The sequence below is a fragment of the Nomascus leucogenys genome, chromosome 21 (genome assembly GCF_006542625.1).
Source record: "Nomascus leucogenys isolate Asia chromosome 21, Asia_NLE_v1, whole genome shotgun sequence".
In the NCBI taxonomy this organism is placed as follows: domain Eukaryota; kingdom Metazoa; phylum Chordata; class Mammalia; order Primates; family Hylobatidae; genus Nomascus; species Nomascus leucogenys.
In genome coordinates, this window is record NC_044401.1 from 56,078,882 (window position 1) to 56,100,788 (window position 21,907).

The 21,907-nt window shown below is 44.2% G+C and overlaps 1 protein-coding gene across 7 annotated transcripts in view; it reads left to right on the forward strand.

The window, feature by feature from the left end:
- The window catches only part of SRGAP3 (SLIT-ROBO Rho GTPase activating protein 3), a 276,271-nt gene that overhangs the window by 103,910 nt on the left and 150,454 nt on the right, over positions 1-21,907 (forward strand). The window lies entirely within an intron of this gene.

Below are 21,907 nucleotides of genomic sequence, written 5' to 3' on the forward strand. Positions count from 1 at the left end.
TGGCAGGCTCTGACTTCCAGAAAGCATTCCTCCTGTTTTGTGTTTACTTTTGCAAAAGTAAGGAGTAAAAATGGGGGTGTGTCCTTGGGCAAGTTATTTAATCTCCCTGAACTTCAGCCTCCTCATCTTGACAATGGGAATGGTATTGTCTGTGTTGTAGGGAAAGTTTTAGAAGTAACAGATGTAGAGTTGGGTATAGATTCAGTACTTGGTAAGTGCTAGCTGGATTAATTTCACATCCCACACATCTCTGGTCTTACCAAACTGCGGGTGTGTGTGGAGGGGGTCCATTTCTGCCACTCATAGCCCACATTGCATCACAGCAGGCTGCCACCACTGGACGTCAGGTCTCCAGAGGCATCTCACGTGTGCCATGAACAATTCTGCTCATGCTGTGGTTGACCTCTGCTTCCTGCCAAGCACCCAAGAGGGACGCATCATCCTCGCGCCCTGCAGGGTGTGCCTTGTGGGGTTCCCGCTCCTCTTCTAGCACCTGGTCCTAGTGCTCTCTGGCTGCATACCTTCAGATGCCCCTGTGTTCCCATCAGTCTGTATTGCTCTAGAACCATCCCTGTGCTAAGCCAAGGTGTGGAAGAAGCCCTTCCCTTAACTCTGCCAAGCTTTGTCATAACATCTCATGATCTCCCATGAGATATCTGGATTGGGCCTTGAAGTATGAGTAGGAGTTCACCAGGTGAGGGGTAAATGTAAAGTTATATTTCACTTAGAGGCCACTTCTTCTCCCAGACTGACTTCCTTTTTGTTAATTTTTGAAATCAGTTATAGAAATTGATGCTGGGGTTACCTGTCTGCACCTCTGGTTTCACTTGGGGCTATAAAGTCCCTGCTATTATAGCAGCAGGTTCACATCACTGCCACTCTCATCACCAACTACAGGTGGAGCAGGACTCTAAACTGGACAGTCTAAGGGAAATGCTGTGTGTGAACTCTACTACAAGAACCTTTGCATTTGAGATGGGCCCTGTGGCACTCCACGCATGGGGCTCTTGTACAAGTTAGCAAACCAGGATTTGTCAGTCAACACGTGGAATGCCTGCTTGATGGAAGGAGCTCGATTGATAAGTCTTAGTTGAGTCTCCCTGTCCCTAACTGTAGTATGGCAATAGCCTTCTAACTAGTCTCTTCTACTGATTCACTTGCCTCTATGCTGCCACCAGGTTTTCTGTAACATTGACTGTGGGGTAAGGTCTAAGCCCCTGAACATGGCCTTCAAGGCTATTCACCATGTGGCTACAAGGAGCCCTTTCTGCCTGAGCTTCTTCCATGCCCTGCTAAACTTCTTAACTTTTAGCCTTGTTGAACCCCTCGCCAGTCCCTGAACAGGCCACATACTTCCAGACCGCAGGGCCTTTGCCCACGGTCACCATTTTCCTCATGCCTTCTCTTCTCTCCCCTCACCTGGTGAACTCTTATCCAACCTTAGAGGCCAGGCATGTGTGCCCAGTGAAACCTCCCTGGCCCTTTTGGTTCCTACCATCTCCCCTACTTCCTGAGTTCCTTTCCTTCTTGATGTTCTTCTTTTATGTGTACCCCTGTTTTAGCTTATTGTAATGTTGTGATTTTTTGTATTTGTTAGTGTCTGCCGAATTCCTCAAGGGAAGCTCCGGAGTCTCTCCCAGGGTTGTACATTCTTTTCCTAGCACAGAGCCTGGCAGATGCTAATAAATGTTGTATGAATCTGTAAATGAATGATTGAATATGGGAATAGGGAGTTCAATATGAACTAGGTTAGCCATGTCTTAGGAGGAAAGGGGATTTTGAGTATTTGAGTCAAACATAAAAACTTACATAAAACAGAGAGAAAGGAAAGAGAAAGAAAAAACCAGGCGCAGTGGCTCATGCCTATAATCCCAGCACTTTGGGAGGCCGAGGTAAGTGGATCACCTGAGGTCAGGAGTTCGAGAACAGCCTGGCCAACATGGCGAAACTCCGTCTCTACCAAAACTACAGAAATTAGCTGGGCATGATGGCATGCGCCTGTAATCCCAGCTACTTGGGAGGCTGAGGTAGGAGAATCACTTGAACCTGGGAGGTGGAGGTTGCAGTGAGCCAAGATCACACCACTGTACTCCATCCTGGATGACGGAGTGAGACCTTGTCTGAAAATAAATAAATAAATAAACAAACAAACAAGAGAGAAAGGAAAGTATCCCTGAGATTTTACTTGCTAGAGTAGAAGATAAAGTTATTAACTTAGAGAAAAGAGAGAGAAAGATTATATGGGCATGAATAACAATGAATTTTCAGATTTAAACATTTATAATGCACATGTAACCTTCATTGGATACTCAGGCACTGTGCCAAGCACTTTACATGCATAATCTCATTTAATGCTCTTAGCAAAACCATAGGGTAGTTACTCAATTTCCCCAAACGAGAGTTTACCACAATTGAGATAAATAGGAATTAGATAGGTGTATTAATCTGTTTTCACGCTGCTGAAAAGACATACCTGAGACTGAGAAGAAAAAGATGTTTAATTGAACTTACAGTTCCACATGGCTGGGGAGGCCTCAGAATCATGGTGGGAGGTGAAAGGCACTTCTTACATGGTGGTGGCAAGAGAAAATGAGGAATAAGCAAAAAGCAGAAAACCCTGATAAACCCATCAGATCTCATGAGACTCACCTACCATTATGAGAACAGCATGGGAAAGATAGGCCCCCATGATTCAACTACCTCCTCCTGGGTCCCTCCCACAACATGTGGGAATTCTGAGAGATACAATCTAAGTTGAGATTTGGGTGGAGACACAGCCAAACCATATCAATAGGAGAGGGGCTGAGGTGGAGAGGAGACGGGCATTCCAGGCAGAGGAATCTGCCTCAGTACAAAGGCCCTGAGGCAGAAAAGAACTTGGGTATGTTGAAGGGGAAGAGAGAACACCAGGGGACTGAAAGATAGGGCACAAATAGCAAATGGGACAAGATGGAGCCATGGAGAGAGGTGGAGACCACACCACGTAGGTCTTACAGGCCACATTAAGGACTTGGTCTGTTATCCTAAAAGCACATTAAGGTTTTGGTCTTTATCCTAAAAGCAACCATGATCAATTGAAGAGGTTTAGGCTAGAGGTAGAGAGGGAGGAGAATAGGAACTTGCTAGTGGTAGCATGAATTTGATTTTTGCGTTCTAAAGAAAAATTGATCTGAAAATATTGGAAGGGGGGAAAGTGATGTGGGGGCTAGTTTAGGAGGAAGCTGTTGTGGTTGTTCAAATCAGAGACAATGGGGATTTTTAACTAGGATGGTGGCAGTGGAGATGGAGAGGAATTTGTGAATTTAGAAGAAGTGTTGGGCTGGTAGAATGGATAGGACACAGTGATGGGGTGGGATGGAGCATGGGGGAAGGCAAGGTCAGGGTGATGGCCAGTTTCTAGCTTGAATAGCGGGAAAATCAAGGTGTTGTCTCCTCAGGGAATACTGGGGCAGTGGTGGAGTTTCACGGTGGGAATGGGGGTAACTCATGGGGACAGGGCTCCATAGAAGCCTGCCATCATGTACCCTTCCTATGGGGGAGGGTGCTGTGGGCTCACACCTTATCATGATCATGGTTTTGACAGTGCACCCCAACCTTTCAAACACAGACAATGAAAGGAATCAGCATCGCTGGCATTTGTGCCTCTCTTATATTCCTTGTTGATATTTTTATGTATTCTATTATGGAGTACTTTCAGGATCCAAAAGGCTTGGTCCTGGAAACTGCAGTGCAAAATTCAGTGGCATTTTATCCATTCGTTTCCCTGATAAGCCAATCTACATCAGCCTCCTTCATTCAGAAGGGAGAACATAAGAGAGTCAAAGCAAAGGGAACAGGCAGTGCAGTGGAAGTTAGAATCTGTTAAGCTGTGTTCTTGCCAGAGCAGACTGCACTAGGCAACCCACTTTGGTGCTGGGGAGAAATGTCTGGAGGTTGAGGGAAGAGGAATGGGGAAGGCCTGAGGGCTGGAGTTCATCTCCCTGTGATCTGGACAGGTAGTGGGCACCTTGGCCCAGAGGTGATTCCTATGGGACTGTTGAGCATATAACCTGATTTTTGGCAAAAACAGGGAACAGAGGTGTGTTAGATTAAGATATTGAGGCTAAGCATGGTGGCTCATGCCTGTAATCCCAGCAGTTTGGGAGACTGAGGCAGGAGGATCGCTTGAGCCCGGGAGTTCTCAACCAGCCTGGGCCACATAGTGAGACTGCATCTCTACCAAAAAATGAACAAAATTAGCCGGGTGTGGTGGTGCATGCCTACAGTCCCAGCTACTTGAAAGGCTGAAGTGGGATGATCACTTGAGCCTGGAAGGTCAAGGCTGCAGTGAGCCAAGATCACGCCACTACACTCCAGGCTGGGTGACAGAGAGAGACTCTGTCTTATAAAAAAAAAAAAAAAGGTAATTGCCCACCAACTTGGTTGACATGCAATAGGCTCTTAGTGCTGGAATGGACCTCGATCCAACTACCTTGCTTTCTGCAGAATTTAAGTCCCAGGGCTTGGCTCATAGTGGGACCACAAAGGCAATCCACTGACCGACTGACCTAGAGTAGTGAAGAGACTTGCCCCACGTCTCACAAAGAATGATTGCCTGAGCAGGGAACAGAAAGAACCCACTACATTATGCTGCCAAGTGACAAGCTAATAAACACGAGGTGTTTTTCCTCTTTGGTAATAGGACCCAAGACATGAAATATGAGCTTGGCAGAGAGTTTCACATTGCATTAAAAGGACAAATAGATTTATATAGGGGTAGTAAGTGCTCACTCTGAGCCCAAGTGTGAATGATTGGATTACAGCCTGACTATTGAAATTTGCTATGACGTTGGGAGATGTGTCTACAAAGGGAGCTATAAGCTTTTTCATGTTTGGTTGATCTTGTGTGAATATTACAGTTAGTGAATGTGTGAGCAAGGTTTTTTGCTAATTCTCAGGCAGTAGAGTCTTATAAAGTAATAATAATCATACCAAGAAAAAGAATCATGCCCATTTGTGTAACTTTTTACTGCTTACAGAACTCTTTCATATGTATGTACTAATATTACTTAATTTGAATTTACCACAATTCTTAGGTAGGTTCCATTAATCCCAGTTTACGAATGAGGAAACAGATGAGGTTAATGCCTTGAGGCAGGGCTGGAACTAACCCAGAACTCGTTTTTTCAAGTTGGAATTTGAGTATGAAATAGCCTTACTGGATCGAGGGTATGTGCATATTCCAACATTATCTGCTTTCAGATTGCAATCCATTATTAAGCCATTAGGCAATGATAATGATTTTGTATTTTTTTCTGAGGCTTTTCCTAAAAGTTTGCTGGACTCAGCATTTGAGAAGGTACTTTGCTGGAGCCCTTTTCTTATGTCTTGCCAGCCTCCATCTATCCTCAAAGGCAGAGAGGGTCTCCTGAAGAGTTTATTTGGAAACTTGACCAACTGACAACAGGAATTGATAGTGATGACCGAAAGGGGTTGCTTGATGTGCACCATAAAAATGAAACTCATTCAAACAACCAGACCCTGCTCGCTGACCTCCTGGAAAATCTAATCTCAGTCCCTGTTGTGGAATGGATTGAAATTTGCTTTGAAAATCTTTGCAGAGTCTTACAAGATTAAAAAGAAAAGAACACACACACACACACACATACACCCCTCCACACACACACACACACACACACACACACACCTGAAGTCAGATCCTTCTTGTTTCTTTCTCTCTTTTCCAAAAATCAATTGGCAAGAATTTGCAAAGTTGCCAGGATGAGGTCATGGGTAATAACTTACGTGGTTTTCAGAAACATAAATCACTCAGCTTGATGTAGTGGCTTTCCATCCCATGGCAAGCCTTAGTAAGCAGTAGCTGCAATGTGCATAAAATATTTGGATGGCATGGTGGCCTTAGATATTCTTCTATGTGGCATTCTCATCAGAAGGTCAAGGGAATTCATCCTGCATCCTATTAATGTCAGGTGAATGCACACATGGCCAGAGGCGCCCTCTCAATGAAGATTAGCGGCTCTGTTGCTGGCTGGTCATTTCAGTGTGAGTTAATGGGGTCAAAGTGGAGACAGCTGTGGCAGAGTAGGGGCTGGCCTGCTCTGGGTTTGAATCCAGCAGGGCCAGCAGTAACTAAAGTGAGATTTGCTGGGAAGGTTTCCAGAGTCATAAGCTGGAGGTGATATGGTTATTGTTTAGTATTAACATGAAAAAATGAATCTGGATATATTTTGTCAGATCTTATGTGCTTCATATTGTTTTACACTGGGTCTCTAATCACATTTTTGCAACCTTCCTATGCCTGCCTAACCCCTGGGGAGAAATGGGATTGCCACAACTAGAGGACATCTCACTGTAGTATGATCCAATAATTACTTTCCCAGGGCCAATAGATATTGAGTGTTTTTTAAAAATTTACTTCCTCTCCCCTTATTAGAGGAGTAATGCCTATTATGTAGAGTATTTGGAAAATATAGAAAAACACAGTGATTACCTAGTAGAGGAATTGGCAACCTATGGTCCACAGGCCAACCTAGCCCATTACCTGTTTTTGTAAATAAAGTTTTATTGGAACAGTTGTGTGCATTCATCTCTGTATATGTATTCTATGACTATTCTTGTTGGATAACAATAGGGTTGAGTAGTTGTAATAGAGATGATATGGCCTGCAAATGCTAAAATATTTACTACGTGGCCCCTTATGGAAAAAGTCTGCTAAGCCTTGGCTTAGCACATAGGTGTTCAGTGGATATTTACTGATGAAATTAATTTATCTATAATCCTACCACCTCAAAATAACCGTGATTAACATTTTGATGTATATTCTTCTATCTTTTCTGTGTATAGGTAGTTATAATTACATTTTAGGAGGACTAAACCCTACATCCTATTTTTGTAACCTACTTTTGTCATTTAACAATATATTATGGGCATTTTCCAAGGCTATTTGTATGCAACATGAATCTTACACCAGATAGGAGTTTATTGCGTGAATGTGCCAAAATTATTTAACCAATCCTCTGCTGCACCATAGTTATGCTGTATCCAAGTTTTCACTTCTATAGACAATGCTGTGATAAGTCTCCCTGCACATACATTTGTGTATATGTGTGTGTGCCTCTGAGCCTAGAAGGAGAATTATTCCATTTCATACTGCTAATTATTTTTTCACTGAAGCATGCCGTACCATTGCGCTACATTGGGATTTCCTTGAGGGCAAGTATGCTGTTGCATATGTATTTCTATCAGCTCCTGCTGCCCTCTAACACATAGTAGGTGATCATTAAATGCTTGGGGTGGTGGTGTATGATAGAATGCCCCTCTCCTTCTCTCTGCTGGTCTAGATCATGCAAATCTTGCTTCATGAGGCCTCAGCTGACTCCTCTACAACACATTGTCCTTCTTCTGGTCATCTTATGTTCAATACCGTTCCCCTTTTAGACTATATATTCTTCAGAGCTTTAGACTGTACTGTGTAATTCTTCAGAGCTTTCAGAATGGCGCAACGTACATTATATTAGTTTCCGATGGCTGCTGTAGCAAATTGCTCCCACACTTGCTGACTTAAAACAACACACATTTATTCTCTCACAGTTCTGGAAGCAAGGAGTCTGCAATCAGCTTCACCAGTACAAAATCAAGGTGTGGCCAGAGCCACACTCCCTTCAGCGGCTCTAGGGGAGAACCTGTCCCTTGTCTCTCAGTTTCTGGTGGCTACCAGCATTCCTTGGCTTGTGGTTGCATCGCTGCAATCTCTGCCTCCATGGTCACACTGCCTCCTCCTCTTCTGTGACAAATCTCCTTTGTTTTCTGTCTCTGTCCTGTAAGGACACTTGTAATTGCATTAGGGTCCGCCCGGATGATCCAGGATAATCTCCTCATGATCCTTAATTTTAATCACATCTGCAAGGTCCTTTTTTGCCATTGAAGGTAACATTCACAGGTTCCAGGGATTAGGAGCTGGATATCTTTTGGGGGTCATTATTCAGCCCACCACATACAACATTTCATTTATTCATTTAAAAAGATTTGTGAGGAACCAACTTGGTGGCAGGCACTGGTGCTGTGCTAGCTGCCTTTTGTAACAACAGGGCAGAAAGGATTTGCAAATGAAGAACTATGGACAAAAGCTTTGAGCACTGGCCAAGCAGCTGGGAGACACAGGTGCTGGTACAGCTTTGGGGTGTGGCTCTCTGTTCCTCAGTTTCTCCTCTTGTGAATTAAGAGGTTGGGCCAATCACTGTTTCCTGAAGTTGAAGCATGAGCACTACTTATGGCACAGGTTGAGTATTCCTTATCTGAAATGCTTGGGACCAGGAGTGTTTCAAATTTTGGAGTGTACAGGTTGAGTATTCCTTATCTGAAATGCTTGGGACCAGAAGTGTTTCAAATTTTGAAGTTTTTGGATTTTGTAATATTTGCCTATTCATAATAAGAGATCTTGAACATGGGTCCCAAATCTAAACATGAAATTCATTTGTTTCATATACACCTTTTACACATAGCCTGAAGGTAATTTCATACAATCTTTTAAATAAACTGTGTGTTGTGTATCTAAGTTTTGACTGTGACCTGTCCTATGAGGTCAAGTGTGGGATTTTCCACTTGTGGCATCATGTGAGTGCTCAAAAAGTTTGGATTTTGGATTTCAGATTTTTGGATCAGGGATGTTCAATCTGTATATATAAGGATGATTGTAGGTGGTCCACAGAGACAGAACTAAGTAACATAACCCATGACAACAGATAGTTATTTTCTTTTTAGTCCTCCTTCAACCCTTCCTGCCTTCAACCTTTTTGATTACCTCAATGAGAAAGTTGCTCTTAGGTGCTAGCATGTCTTCAACCCTTGCTGGAATACTTGCTAAACTCCTTTTATATTAAAAACTCAGGTCTCAGACTACAAGTCTAGGTAGAATTCAATAACATTATTTTGTGTTCATTGTGTTTATTTTTATAGTTACATTCCATTAGTGGCACATTTTTTGTAGGGGGGGTTCCATTTATGGTGGTACCATAAAGCATCCCAGGTAAAAAGTAAGATGATTTAAAGAAATATGTTAGACAAATATACAGCAGGTAGTTTTTAGAAGGGGCACATTGTAAAGATGGCTGTGAAGTTTGGGAAAGATTTAGATGTTTCCAGCAGGCCCCCAGTTCTCTGACTTCTATTTCAGCTCTGGGAGGAAAGTATGATTAAAAACATAAAGAGAAACATCATCAGTCAGAGGACACAGCTGGAAATTCAGCATTAATGAATCCTGATCTTTTCTCATTTAAATGGATCTGATCCTTCAGGGACCATTGGGCAGCAAAACCGTGAATATTAATCTCGTGTTGAAATTGATCACACCCAGACAGCTTTAACTCAGAGCCTCTGGTATGAGGAGGCGTGGCCTCACTCTGGCTGTTCTTTGCATTTCACTGAACATCTGGAAGGTGTGGAGGCAGCTTCTGTCTGACTTCTTCATGGGAAGGAATGGCTATTATTTGGACAAAGCACAGATGCTATGGGGAAACCCTCTCTCCCTCCCATTCTGCTTTCTGCTGCCTCCTTCCTATTCAGGGGCACCGGTTTAGCACTCTGGGTAGGGGTGGTTAGGGGGCTGCAGAGCTGGATTTCTGCTTTCAGACCACTGTGGGAAGTGGGACTCCTTTCTTTAATTTCTTCAGCCATGCATGTATATCCAATGCTAATTCCCTAGTGTGTTGGGGACCTTATCATTTCCTCTTACATAGAAGAAAATTTTCCTGGTTGATAGCATCATCATTATTAAATAACTCTTATTTTTTTCAAAATACTAGCCAATATACTGTGCTTCCGTTTTGGAGGAGCTGGTGGTGGTGAGAATCAGTGTGGGAGATGCCAGTCATTTCACCCAGCACTGCTTTCCCAGCATATGTGTTTCCCTATCCCCTAGAAAGCTGCAAGCAGATAAAATTTGCTTCAGGGAAGCCTTCGGAGTTGATATGCTTTGATTCTCTGTTCTAAGCCTGGCCTTTACTACCCTGAATAATCGTGAGGTGGCGAAAGACAGCGTAAAAACCTGGCTCACTTGGTATAGTACATATGGCAGGCACTCATCTCTCTGGCAACGTGGTATAAGATTTGGGGCCAAAAGATTTCTTAATATTTACATGAAATTAGGCATGTCATTTCACCTCTCTGTGGCTCAGTCTCCTCCTCTGCAAAACGGGATAATAGTAGTAACTTCCTCCTAACGCTGTATCATAGGTTCAAGGAGACAATTCGGGGAAGCACACAGCTCCAGAATGTCTGCTCTTACTTCCTCCATCCTGCAGATGGGAAAACCAAGGCCCAGAGAGGTTAACTGACTTGCTGAAGGTCACACAGCTAGCCAGCGTCAAGGTCAGGCTCTGAACTCAGCCAAGTCTGATCCCAGATCCAGCTCTTGGCACTGCAGCACCCAAAAGGCCTGTTGATCAGGGGCAGACTCCGCAGGAACCGTGGGGATCAGGGATAGACCCAGGAAGCGCCTGGCAGAGTCTCCGGTGGACTCTGGCGTCAGGCAGGCCCAGGTTCCAATCCTGTGATTCAGGCAGCCCCTTTCCCTTCTCTTGGGCCTCAATTTCCTCATCTGTACAAGGGCGTGACACCCACTGCCTTCTCTAACGTGGTATTATTTAATAATTGAGGATGGCCGCTGACCGGCCTGGCTTGATAAAGGTTAATAAAGAATGGCCTGATGTCGGTCGTTGGCCGAATACAGGAAGGGGAGAGGGAGAGAATACAGGGTGCCAGGAGCTTGCTCGCGTCTGCGAAGAAGGAATCCGAAGAGATGGCTTAGGAGCCCGCTCTCAGCCACCCCGGCGGCTGCACGTGGCGCGCGGGGCGGGGCGGGGCGGGGCGGGGCGCTCGGGGTCCCAGCGACGGTTGCCGCGGCAACGGCGCGCGGCCGGCTGACTCCGGCCCCGCATCTGCTGCCCCACCCCCGGAGCTGGGCACACGGATCCCGGGGGCCCTCAGGGCCGTCCCGGAAGCCGCCTCTCCGTGTACAGGAGGCTAGGAGAAGGGCGGCAATGGGGAGCCCGTGCCCGGGCCGCGCACGAGTCTTTTGTGCAGGGCATAGAGAGGGAGCGAAACGCGGGCCAGGCCTGCGGGGAGGGCTGGCGGGGAAGGGGAACCAGCACAGAGAGGCTGCAAGAAGGTGGCTGGTGACACAGCCCTCCTTGTGGGACTGTGGACGCGGGGCGTGAATTGGCGCCTGGGAAACACTTAGCTTGGTGCCCAGCGTGCCTGGTGCTCACGGTCCATGACTACAGCAGCCCCCATGGCTCATTTCTTGCGTCCCTGCAGTGCCCCAGGCACCACGCACATACCACCCCTCACCCTTTTAACAACCCCAGGGGGGGAAGGTATTATTCCCTATTTTACAGATGAGAAAACAGAGACCAGGCTGAAGCCACTTCCCCAAAGTGGAGAAAACCAGATTTGGAGCCTAGGCTGGCTGACCTCAGAGCTTGTGAGCTTGTGAGCGCATGCCCTTCCGCTGCGCCATGCCACCTGTGTATAGATACTGTTTGCCGAGGGTCCACCAGGTGCCTGGCACACCATGTGCATTATTTCCAGTCTGATCCTGGCAACAACCCTGCAAGATAAGAATAGTTACTTGCCTTTTACAAATCCGAAGACAGCTCAGAGAAGATACTGAGTTGACTGCCCAAGGCTTCACAATGCGGATCCGGAAGAGACAAAAATCAACCCTGTGAGAGTGGCTCCAGAGTCCAGGCTCTGCTGGGTCTATCCACCGGGCCACATCATCTCTGCTAGGGCTGGAGTTGGAGGGCAAGGCACCCCACCAGGATGCTGGGTTTTGGGCTGGGAGCAAGGAGAGTGAGTCTCCATCATCATGTTTTCTTGAGGGGAGGGTTTGGAAGACTCCATTACACTGCTCTTGTTGGAGAGGTCGTGCACAAATTCGGAGTAATAAAACATGGTGCCATCCTTGTCTTTCAGGACCATACTTTCCATTTAAGGAGATGAGAAATGGCCACAGAAAGAAGTTATAATAAATGATAATCATAGCTTAACTTTATAAAGCCTCTGACGCAGTGCTGTCCAATGGAAGTTTCTGCAATGATGGAAATATTCTGCACTGTCCAGGATGGTTTAACACTTGAAATGTGGCAAGTGCAACAGAGGAATGAGTTTTTTATTTTAACTAAATGCAAATAGCCACATGTGGCTAGTGGCTACTGTGCTGGACAATACAGTGCTAATATATGGAAAGCACTATGCCAGAAACTTCCTTTGCATTAACACATATCATTCTCACAACAATATGAGGTAGAGATTATTGTCATCCCCATTTGACAGAGGAAACCGAGTCTCAGGTTGCCCACCTGAGCATGTGGCAGGGCCAGGATTTGAACCACCCGGCAGGTGAACCCAGAGCCTGCTACATTGTGCTATGAAGCTGAGATTTCTCTCCTCAGAGGAGGGCCTGAGGTCAGGGTTAGGATGCACTGGGATGCATATAATGACAGCCAGGCTGGTGCTCTGTGTGGATGGCACAAAGATGACCATTGAGAGTGGAGACAGGACGTAGAACAGGACATGATCCTTGAAAGAGGAGGCAGCAGGACTGCCAGAGAAAGTACCCTGACCTGGGCATTGAGTGATGTTAGTTCCTGTCTGCCCTTTACTCTCGGTTTTAGCCCTGGCTTTGCCACTTTCTTGGTGGTCTTGGGCAAGCCATTTCCCCTCCCTGAATCTCAATTGCTTCATCCATAGAATAGGAGTGGCAATACTACCAACCTCATAGGATGTCATGATAATCAGATGTGATTGTGCATAGATGTGATGAGATGTTGTTGGCTGTAACATACCAGGTGGTTCATCTTTATCGGCTCCTAAAAATTTACACTGGGAAGGTACCAGCTGCCCCTGTGGAGCAGAGGGGGCAAGTGCTCCCTTGATCTTGGTTTTCAGGCTGTATGCAGACTGTAAGTGGTGCCTCTCCATCCCAGGAGGTGCCAGAACAGTTACTGTGTTTTCAGGACAGGGTCCAAAATTAGAATTGGGTGGGGTCTGGGAAGCTACATTTAAAATTGCTCTTTGCTGTCATACTCTGGCCCCTCTTACTAACCCAGGAAAGCCATCTGCAGGCAAGGGGCAGAGGCCTCCAAGGGCAAGTTGCTGGCATTCCTAACGGGTCAGACCTGTTAACCAGAGGTGCAGGATTTGCATTGGCTTTATCTGCTTTTTCTCTCTTTTCTATGCTAAAAAATTTCAAACATTCCAAAAGTAGAGAGAATAGTATAATAAGCCCCTTCCTGATATCTAGCACTAAATTAAACTTATTAGATTAACTCAAGGCCAGTCTTATTTTACTTAAAACCCTACCACTCTCCATCTCCAAACCTAAGCCTATTTTGGAGCAAATCCCAGCATGTCTGCTTGTAAATAGTTCCTACTTTGTCCTAAAGTTTTTATCGTAGTATAAACTGGTAAAATTTCATGAGAGGGCAGTTTAGCAATCTTGATATCCTTATGTGATTTTGCTTTAAGAACTTCTTATATAGATGATATTCCTGCACATGTGCAGAATGAAGCCTGTGTATGATTATTCATTGCAGCATTGTTGATGATAGTAAAAGATTATAAACAACCTAAATATTCAGCAAAAGAGACTGGCTAAAAAAAAATTTACAGTGGAATTCTAGCGTGCTGTAAAAGAAATGAGGAAGTTCTTTATATAATGATTTGGACTGATCTCCATGATGTATTACTATTATTTTTTTTTTTAGATAGAGTCTTGCTCTGTTGCCCAGGCTGGAGTGTAGTGGCACAATCTCAGCTCACTGCAACCTCCACCTCCCAGATTCAAGCAATTCTCCCGATTCAGCCTAACAATTAGCTGGGATTACAGGTGTGCGCCACCATGCCCAGATAAGTTTTTGTATTTTTAGTAGAGACAGGGTATCGCTATGTTGGCCAGGCTGGTCTCAAACTCCTGACCTCAAGTGATCCGCCTGCTTCGGCCTCCCAAAGTGTTGGGATTACAGGCGTGAGCCACTGCGCCTGGCCTCCAGGATGTATTATTAAAAGAAAAAGATAAAGTACAGAGCACTGTGAATGATATGCTCTAACATGTATAAAAACAGAGGAAAAATATATTTAACATTCTATATATGTAAATTCTATATATAGATATTCTCTCATATATAGATATATATAATATATCATATAATATAAATAATATGATATATATAACATATATAATATGTTTTATATATATGCCATTATTTCTGGAATGATGCACACGATCATGGTAGTTTGGTTGTTTTGCGAGAGGGGAACTAGGTGGTTGATAGACAGAGGTGGGAGTAAAACTTTATATACCCTTTCTACCTTTTCAGTTTTGTATGTAATATTAAAAAATCTCTATATTTCCTATTTAAAAATGTAATTCCTTTTTTTAGTAGGCCTAAAACTGCTATAAAAATAAAGTCTATTGATTTCAAAAAGGGTATTTACCCAAATGAGTTGAAAACATGTCCACACAAAAACCTGCATACAGATGTTCATAACAGCTTTATTCATAATTAGCAACCAACGTGTCTTTCAATAGGGGAATGAATAAACAATCTGTCAATATTATTCCATAGCACAGAATATTATTTGGTGATAAAAAGGAGCTACAAAGCCACAAAAAGACATGGAAGAACCCTACATGCATATTGCTAGGTGAAAGAAGCCACTTTATGATTCCAGCTGTATAACATGCTGGGAAAGGCAAAACTATAGAGACAGTAAAAAGATTAGGGTTTGCCAAGGGTTGGGGTAAGTGAGGGGGAAGAATAAGGGGAGAAATAGGTGGAGCATGAGGATTTTTAGGGTGGCAAAACGATTCTGTATGATACTGTAATGGTGGACACATGACATTAGATATTTGTCAAAACCCAGAGAATTTACAACACAAAGGGTGAGCCGTAATGTAAGTGACGGACTTTGGTGTATCAGTATTGGCTCTTCAATTGTAATAAATGCACTATGGAATGCAAGATGTTAATAATCGGAGAAACTGTGCAGGGGAGAGGGAATATATGGGAACTTTCTGTACTTTCTGGTCAATTTTTTGGTAAACCTAAAACGGCTCTAAAAATAGCCCATTAATTTTAAAAAAAGACTTTGATCTGAAGAATCTTCCTGCTATTGCTGGTGAGGTTGTGGTCGTGAGGGGCAATGGGGAGTATGAGGAATCTTGCTCTCCATACGGTGGGTCACACAGGCTGTTTGCCATAGGTGGCAGCCTGGGTGCATGCAAAGTGATCTTTAGTGAGACTGTTGCTTGGAGAGTGAGCAGGAGTGTTATGGGGATGGGTAGGCAGGCTGTGCATTCTTGGACTTTGAATGTTAGAGGAGTTTGGCTTTGATCCTATAAGCAATGGGGAACCATGGAGAATTTTATCAGGAGGGTGACACAGGGAGATTGGTGCTTTAGGAGACCTGGATTGAAGAATTAGTTCTTACGGCCGGGTGCAGTGGCTTATGCCTGTAATCCCAGCACTTTGGGAGGCTGAGGTGGGTGGATTACTTGAGGTCAGGTGTTCAAGACCATCCTGGCCAACATGGTGAAACCCTGTTTCTACTAAAAATACAAAAATATTAGCTGGGCGTGGTGGTGTGCACCTGTAGTCCCCAGCTACTTGGGAGGCTGAGGTGGGAGAATCACTTGAACTGGGAAGGCAGAGGTTGCAGTGAGCTGAGATCGCACCACTGCACTCCAGCCTGGGTGACAGAGTGAGACTCCGTCTCAAAAAAAAAAAAAAAGAATTAGATCTTCCCCTTCTCTGGGCCTCATGCCTCTGTCTATAAAACCAAGAGACTGCACCACGCAGTGAGGTCATCTTCAGCTTTCAGGTGTTAAGTTCAAAGCCTGTCCCACTTTCCAACCCCTTTCCCTCCTTGCCACATCCCCCTTTTAATTTTTCTCCCACTCAGCGCTGTGTTATGGCTGGAACTGTCCCCCGGGGGGGAAATGTCTGCTGAATGAAGTCTGTGCCTTGGGAACAATTCTGTTTTATTTTATTTTCCTTTCTTTGAAATCTTCAAGGAGAAAACCCAAATCTGTGCCAGCTTGTAGGCTCCTAGCAGCAACTTGGATGGCAACTGGAAATAACGAGATGGGTAATCAAATGCCCTCAGGGTTCCAGATCAGGGCAGGCGGAGGATGCTCTGCCAGGGCCATTTCCTGCAAGAAGGACTTGATTCTGAGCCTGGCAAACTGCTGGAGGGTTCCATGCACAGTCCAGCCTGGGAGGCTCCAGCTGGTTGTGTGGTAACTGGGGGAGGTTGCTCTGCTCCTTCCAAATCGTCTGTTGTCATCACGATGTGATTTATGAGCTTTTCCTCTAAAATATGAGAATGTCGTCTCCTGATAATGCTCTGTAATGAGGAAGGCTGTGGCTGCAGCTTTTCTAATAAATAATATCTTTTTAGATCACCATCTTGTTACAAAAAGAATGCAAGAGGTTGAATACAGAGGGATTAAAAGTGTCTTTTGTGTTTGTTTTGTTTTAATATGGAAAACAAGGATAATTCATGGAATGCAGACCAAGAAGTTCCTATAGGGGTCTCAGTCTAGCATCATGTCAAGGGCATTATGGTAAGCTTCTGAGGGACCTAGGTTTGATTGCTGGCTCTGCCCTGAACCAGCTGTTAGGAGCACAGGCTAGCGACTTCTTCCTGAGCTGCCACTTCCTTGTCTATGGGGAAAAAGTGGAGAAACACTAGTAGCACTCACTGCATAGTTATATTTTTATGACTGTGTGTTGATATGACAAGGTTTGGTCTTGTGGGAGTGAGGGCACCTCAATACAGTTCAGTTCAACAGGTAGACCATCTAAGAGGGGACCTGTGTACTTTGTTAGAGTTCAGAGAATGACGTGTGAGCTTGGATGAGTCCCTGATCTTGGTTTACATAAAGCCTTGGTTTCTTCATTATTATACATCCACGCTGAATGTATGTATGTGTGTGGGGTGAGTGGTGGTGTGTGTGGTATGTGTTGTGTGTTTTGTATGTATGTGTGGTGTGAATGTGTGTGCCATATGTTTGTGTGTGTGTGTGTGTGTGTGTGTGTGTTAGCTGAGGCTTCCATAATCACAACACTTAATGTACTTGGTAAAAAGTGCTTGCTAAAGGGAAATAGTAGGCTGGGCGTGGTGGCTCATGGTTGTAATCCCAGCACTTTGGGAGACCGAGGTGGGCAGATCACCTGAGGTTGGGAGTTCGACACCATCCTGGCTAACATGGTAAAACCCTGTCTCTACTAAAAATACAAAAATTAGTCAGGTGTGGTGGCCGGTGCCTGTAATCCCAGCTACTTGGGAGGCTGAAGAAGGAGAATCCCTTGAACCTGGGAGATGGAGGTTGCAGTGAGTTGAGATGGCGCCACTGCACTCCAGCCTGGGCGACAGGGATAGTAATTTCATATACAGATATTGATATCCTGATGACCTATTATGTGCTGGGAGAATCTACCCTCAGAGCTTAAATTTCATTTGAGGAGATAAGGCAGAGATGGCATGCATACATGAAAGAATGAAAACTAACAAACAAAAAAACCCAAACAGCACTAGGCAATCTGAGATTTACTGTACGTGCCATGGGAGTTCAAAAGAGGGTCACCAGGCTGGCAGCCCAGGCCTTCCTGGGAGGAGCAGTGCTTTATGTGGGCTCTGAAGCAGTGGTTTTCAACTTTTTTTTTTTTTTTTTTTTTTTGCTTACCTACCCTCTACATGAACTTTGGGAAGAAAAATACCTCTTTTGCTTCACACATTTTAAGTTGACATCTAAAATATCTCATTCTTTAATTTGTGCTAAATAAAATAAAATATTTTATCCTAAGTTTGATTAGTTACAAAGGATATAATTTTGGCCATGTTTTAAATGTTCACATTTTAGAGTAACATTATACCATGCCACTCTCTTAAAACTGTATCAAAATGTTGTGGGGAGGGATGGGCGGGGTGGCTTACCTCTCTAGTCTCAGCTACTTAGAAGGCCAAGGCAGGAGGATTGCTTGAGTCCAAGAGTTGAAGACCAGCCTGGATAACACAGAGACCCCTGTCTCTACAAAAAATTTTTAAAAATGTATCAAATAGAAACTAACATAGCAATTTTTAATTTTGTCTTTTTATTGAAGCCTCACTTTCATGTAGTAGAATGCACAGATCTTAAGTGAGCAGCTCAATTAATTTTTGTCCCCACCACCCACACCAAGGTGTACAACGTCTCCAGTATTCAGAAGGCATGCTTGTTCCCTCTCTCCGTCAATACCCGTCAAACGTGACCACTTTTCCGACCTCTATCACCATAAACTAGTTTTGCGCAACCTCATTTGTTCTGGCTTCTTTCAATAAACACAAGGTCTGTGGATTTCAAACATGTTGCTGTGGGGAGCAGTAGCATTCCTTTTTCATTATTGTATATTATTCCACTCAATGAACATCTCACATTCAAAAAATCCATTCTATTCTTACTAGACATTTTGGGTTATTTCTAATATTTGGCTATAAATATACTATAAGTATTCTTGCATGCATTTTTTGGTGATCATAAGTACTGATTTCTTTTGTGTATGTATCCATGAGTGAAATTGCCTGGTCATAGGATAAATACCATAATACATCGCTTTCTACAATCATCCATCAGAGTTACCTGAACAAGTCAAATGTTTTATACTGCTCCTTTCTTTACCTTCTTGAACTCCTAATTCCCTTTCACTTGCTTCATAAAATTTAATCTTAACGTATTTTATGCTTGAAAGTTTTAAGATTATCATCTTTTTTAAAACTCTACTTATGTAAGCTGAAATGGACATTTTAATTTTTTCCTTTGAACTCTAAGGATCTTCCTTTTATATTGATTTATGTATCATTACAGCGATCAGTAATACACAATTTATCAAAATAACATTATTTTACACATTTGATAAATCATTAAACATAAAGCATAACTTTGTATGGGAAATGCTTCTCATAATGAGATGGGTGGGATGGTTGATGGCAGTGCTTATCAAACTTTAAGGTGTACAAGGGCCACCTGGGAGATCTTGATAAAATGCAGATTCTGATTTGGATGGTATCGGCTGGGGCCTGAGACTTTATTCTGAACTTTTTTTTAGCTTTATTAAGGTATAATTGAAATGCCCCAAAAATGAGCACATTTAATTTATGCATCTTGATGAGTTTGGATGATTCTGTATTTCTTCTCCCTCCCCTCCCCTCCCCTCCCCTCCCCTCCCCTCCCCTCCTCACCTGTTCTTGTCTTTTCTTTTTTCTTTTCTTTTCTTTTCTATTACAGGAGTTCCCTCTAAGCATCATGGTATGGTCAAGGCTCACTGAAGCTTTGAACTCCTGGGCTAAAGCAATCCTCCCACCTCAGCCTCCCAAGTAGCTGGGACTAGAGGCATGTGCCACCACGCCCAGCTAATTATTTTTAAAATTTTTACTAGGCCGGGTGCGGTGGCTCACACCTGTAATCCCAGCACTTTGGGAGGCCAAGGCGGGTGGATCACAAGGTCAAGAGATCAAGACCATCCTGGCCAACATAGTGAAACCTCGTCTCTACTAAAAATACAAAAAACTAACTGGGTGTGGTGGTGCACGCCTGTAGTCCCAGCTACTCTAGAGACTGAGGCAGGAGGATCGCTTGAACCCAGGAGGCGGAGGTTGCAGTGAATGGAGATCGGGCCGCCGCACTCCAGCCTGGTGACAGAGCGAGACTCCGTCTCAAAACACAAAACAAACAAAAAAATTTTACTAGGCATGAGGTTTTGTTATATTGCCTAGGCTTCTGTATTTCTAACAAGCCCATTGGCGGTGCTGATGCTGCTGGTCCATGGACCACATTTTAATTTTTTTGAGACAGAGTCTTGCTTTGTCATATAGGCTGGAGTGCAGTGGCATAATCATAGCTCACTGCAGCCTGGACCTCCTGGGCTCAAGCAATACTTCTGCCTCAGCCTCCTGAGTAGCTGGGAACACAAGCCCATGCCACCGCACCTGGCTAATTTAAAACATTTTTTTTTTTAAGTTTTTGTAGAGACGAGGTCTCCCTATGTTTCCCAGGCTGGTCTTGAGCTCCTGGCCTCAAGTGATTCTCCTGCCTCAGCCTCTCAAAGTGCTGTGATGACAGGCGTGAGTCTCATGGACCACACTTTGAGTAGCAAGGGTTTATGATCCCTTGATTAAAGGAAGATTTCCAAATATCAACTTTTTAAAAACACTTTTTATTATTTGAAGAGAATATAACTTCGTACATTTATTTATGTATAAATTTATGAAGTACAAGTGTAATTTTGTTACATGCATAGATTGTGTGGTGGTGAAGCCAGGGCTTTTTGGGTACCCATGTCGCAAATAATGTCCATTACATCCATTAAGTAATTTCTCATTATCCACCTCCCTCCCACCCCCTCACCCTTCTGAGTCTCTGTTCTCTACCATTCCACACTCTACATCCATGTGCACACATTATTTAGGTCCCACTTATAACTGAGAACATGTGTAACGTGAACATTTTACATTATTTATTTATTTAGTTAGTTAGTTTTTGAGACAGGGTCTTGCTCTGTCACCCAGGCTGGAATGCAGTGGCGTGCAACCTCTGCCTCCTGGGTTCAAGTGATTCTCCTGCCCCAGCCTCCCGAGTAGCTGGGACTACAGGCGCCCGCCACCATGCCTGGCTAATTTTTTGTATTTTTAGTAGAGACGGGGTTTCACTGTGTTAGCCAGGATGGTCTCCACCTCCTGACCTCGTGATCCACCTGCCTCGGCCTCCGAAAGTGCTGGGATTAAAGGCATGAGCCACCATGCCTGGCCAACATGAACATTTTAAATGGTCTATTTTTCCTTTTGGCATCCAGATGTCTCGACATTTTGGGACACTGTATCGTGGATTCTGGATGAGTGAGCAGTTGCTCTTTTTCCTGTAAAGAGAGAACAGGACCATTGTGAAGAGGGGAGGTGGGAAAGGAGAGGGGCTGTGCATCTAGACTGAGGCACGTTGTCAGGCAGTGGGAATGGATGTGGAGGATCTCAGGTTGATTCCCTTCTACCTCAGCTTGCATACCCTGTGGGGTGTCTTTGTGTACCCCAGAGTAGTTCTGCCCCAGTTTGAAGTCCACTTCACTGAAGGATGCTGAAATGACGCTGGCCACCATTTCAGACGGGGCACACATTTAGGCAGGTGAGATCCGATATTCCAAGGTCTGGCTTGAATGGTTTGGAGAGCCCATTGGGGTAAAGTCCTGAGAAATGAAATCTGGGACTGCATGGTGGATGGTCTTGAATTCCATGCTGAGGAGTTGGACTTAATACTCAGGCAGAGGGGAGCCGTGGGGTATTTTTGAGCAGGTTGCTGGTGTGAGCAGAGTGCTTTGGAGGCTGATCTGTTGAGCAGCTCTTGGGATGGCCTGGAAAGAATCCATGCCTGGGGCCAGTGTGGGGGACAACCCTACAGGCTTAAAGACAAGAATGGATGTGGTTATTGGCGTTCAGCTGTGATTTTTAACTCCAGCTTCCAGCTTTTGAATTGTTGCCCTGGTTGCATAGACCTGGTTTGAGCAATCAGTATTTTCTGAAGTGTGATATCTGAGAGGTTCATACATGGAATTCAAGGTGATTTAAAGCAGGACACAGATGTGGCCTTAAATAACACTGAAACCCAAGAGGGAAAAACATGCCCTTCTCAGCCTTCTCTCAGTCCTGACTACACATGGAGAAAGTCACACTGCCGTTTTCTTTTGGTTGATAAAGAGCCAGCAGCGTAGGCTTAGAGCCTTTGGTAAACAATCGTCTCTAGATAGAATTTTACAATACTTTTGTTTTCATTGAATTATTTCCTACGTCCCAGGCTGCAAGGGGTCCTAGTGTTTCACTT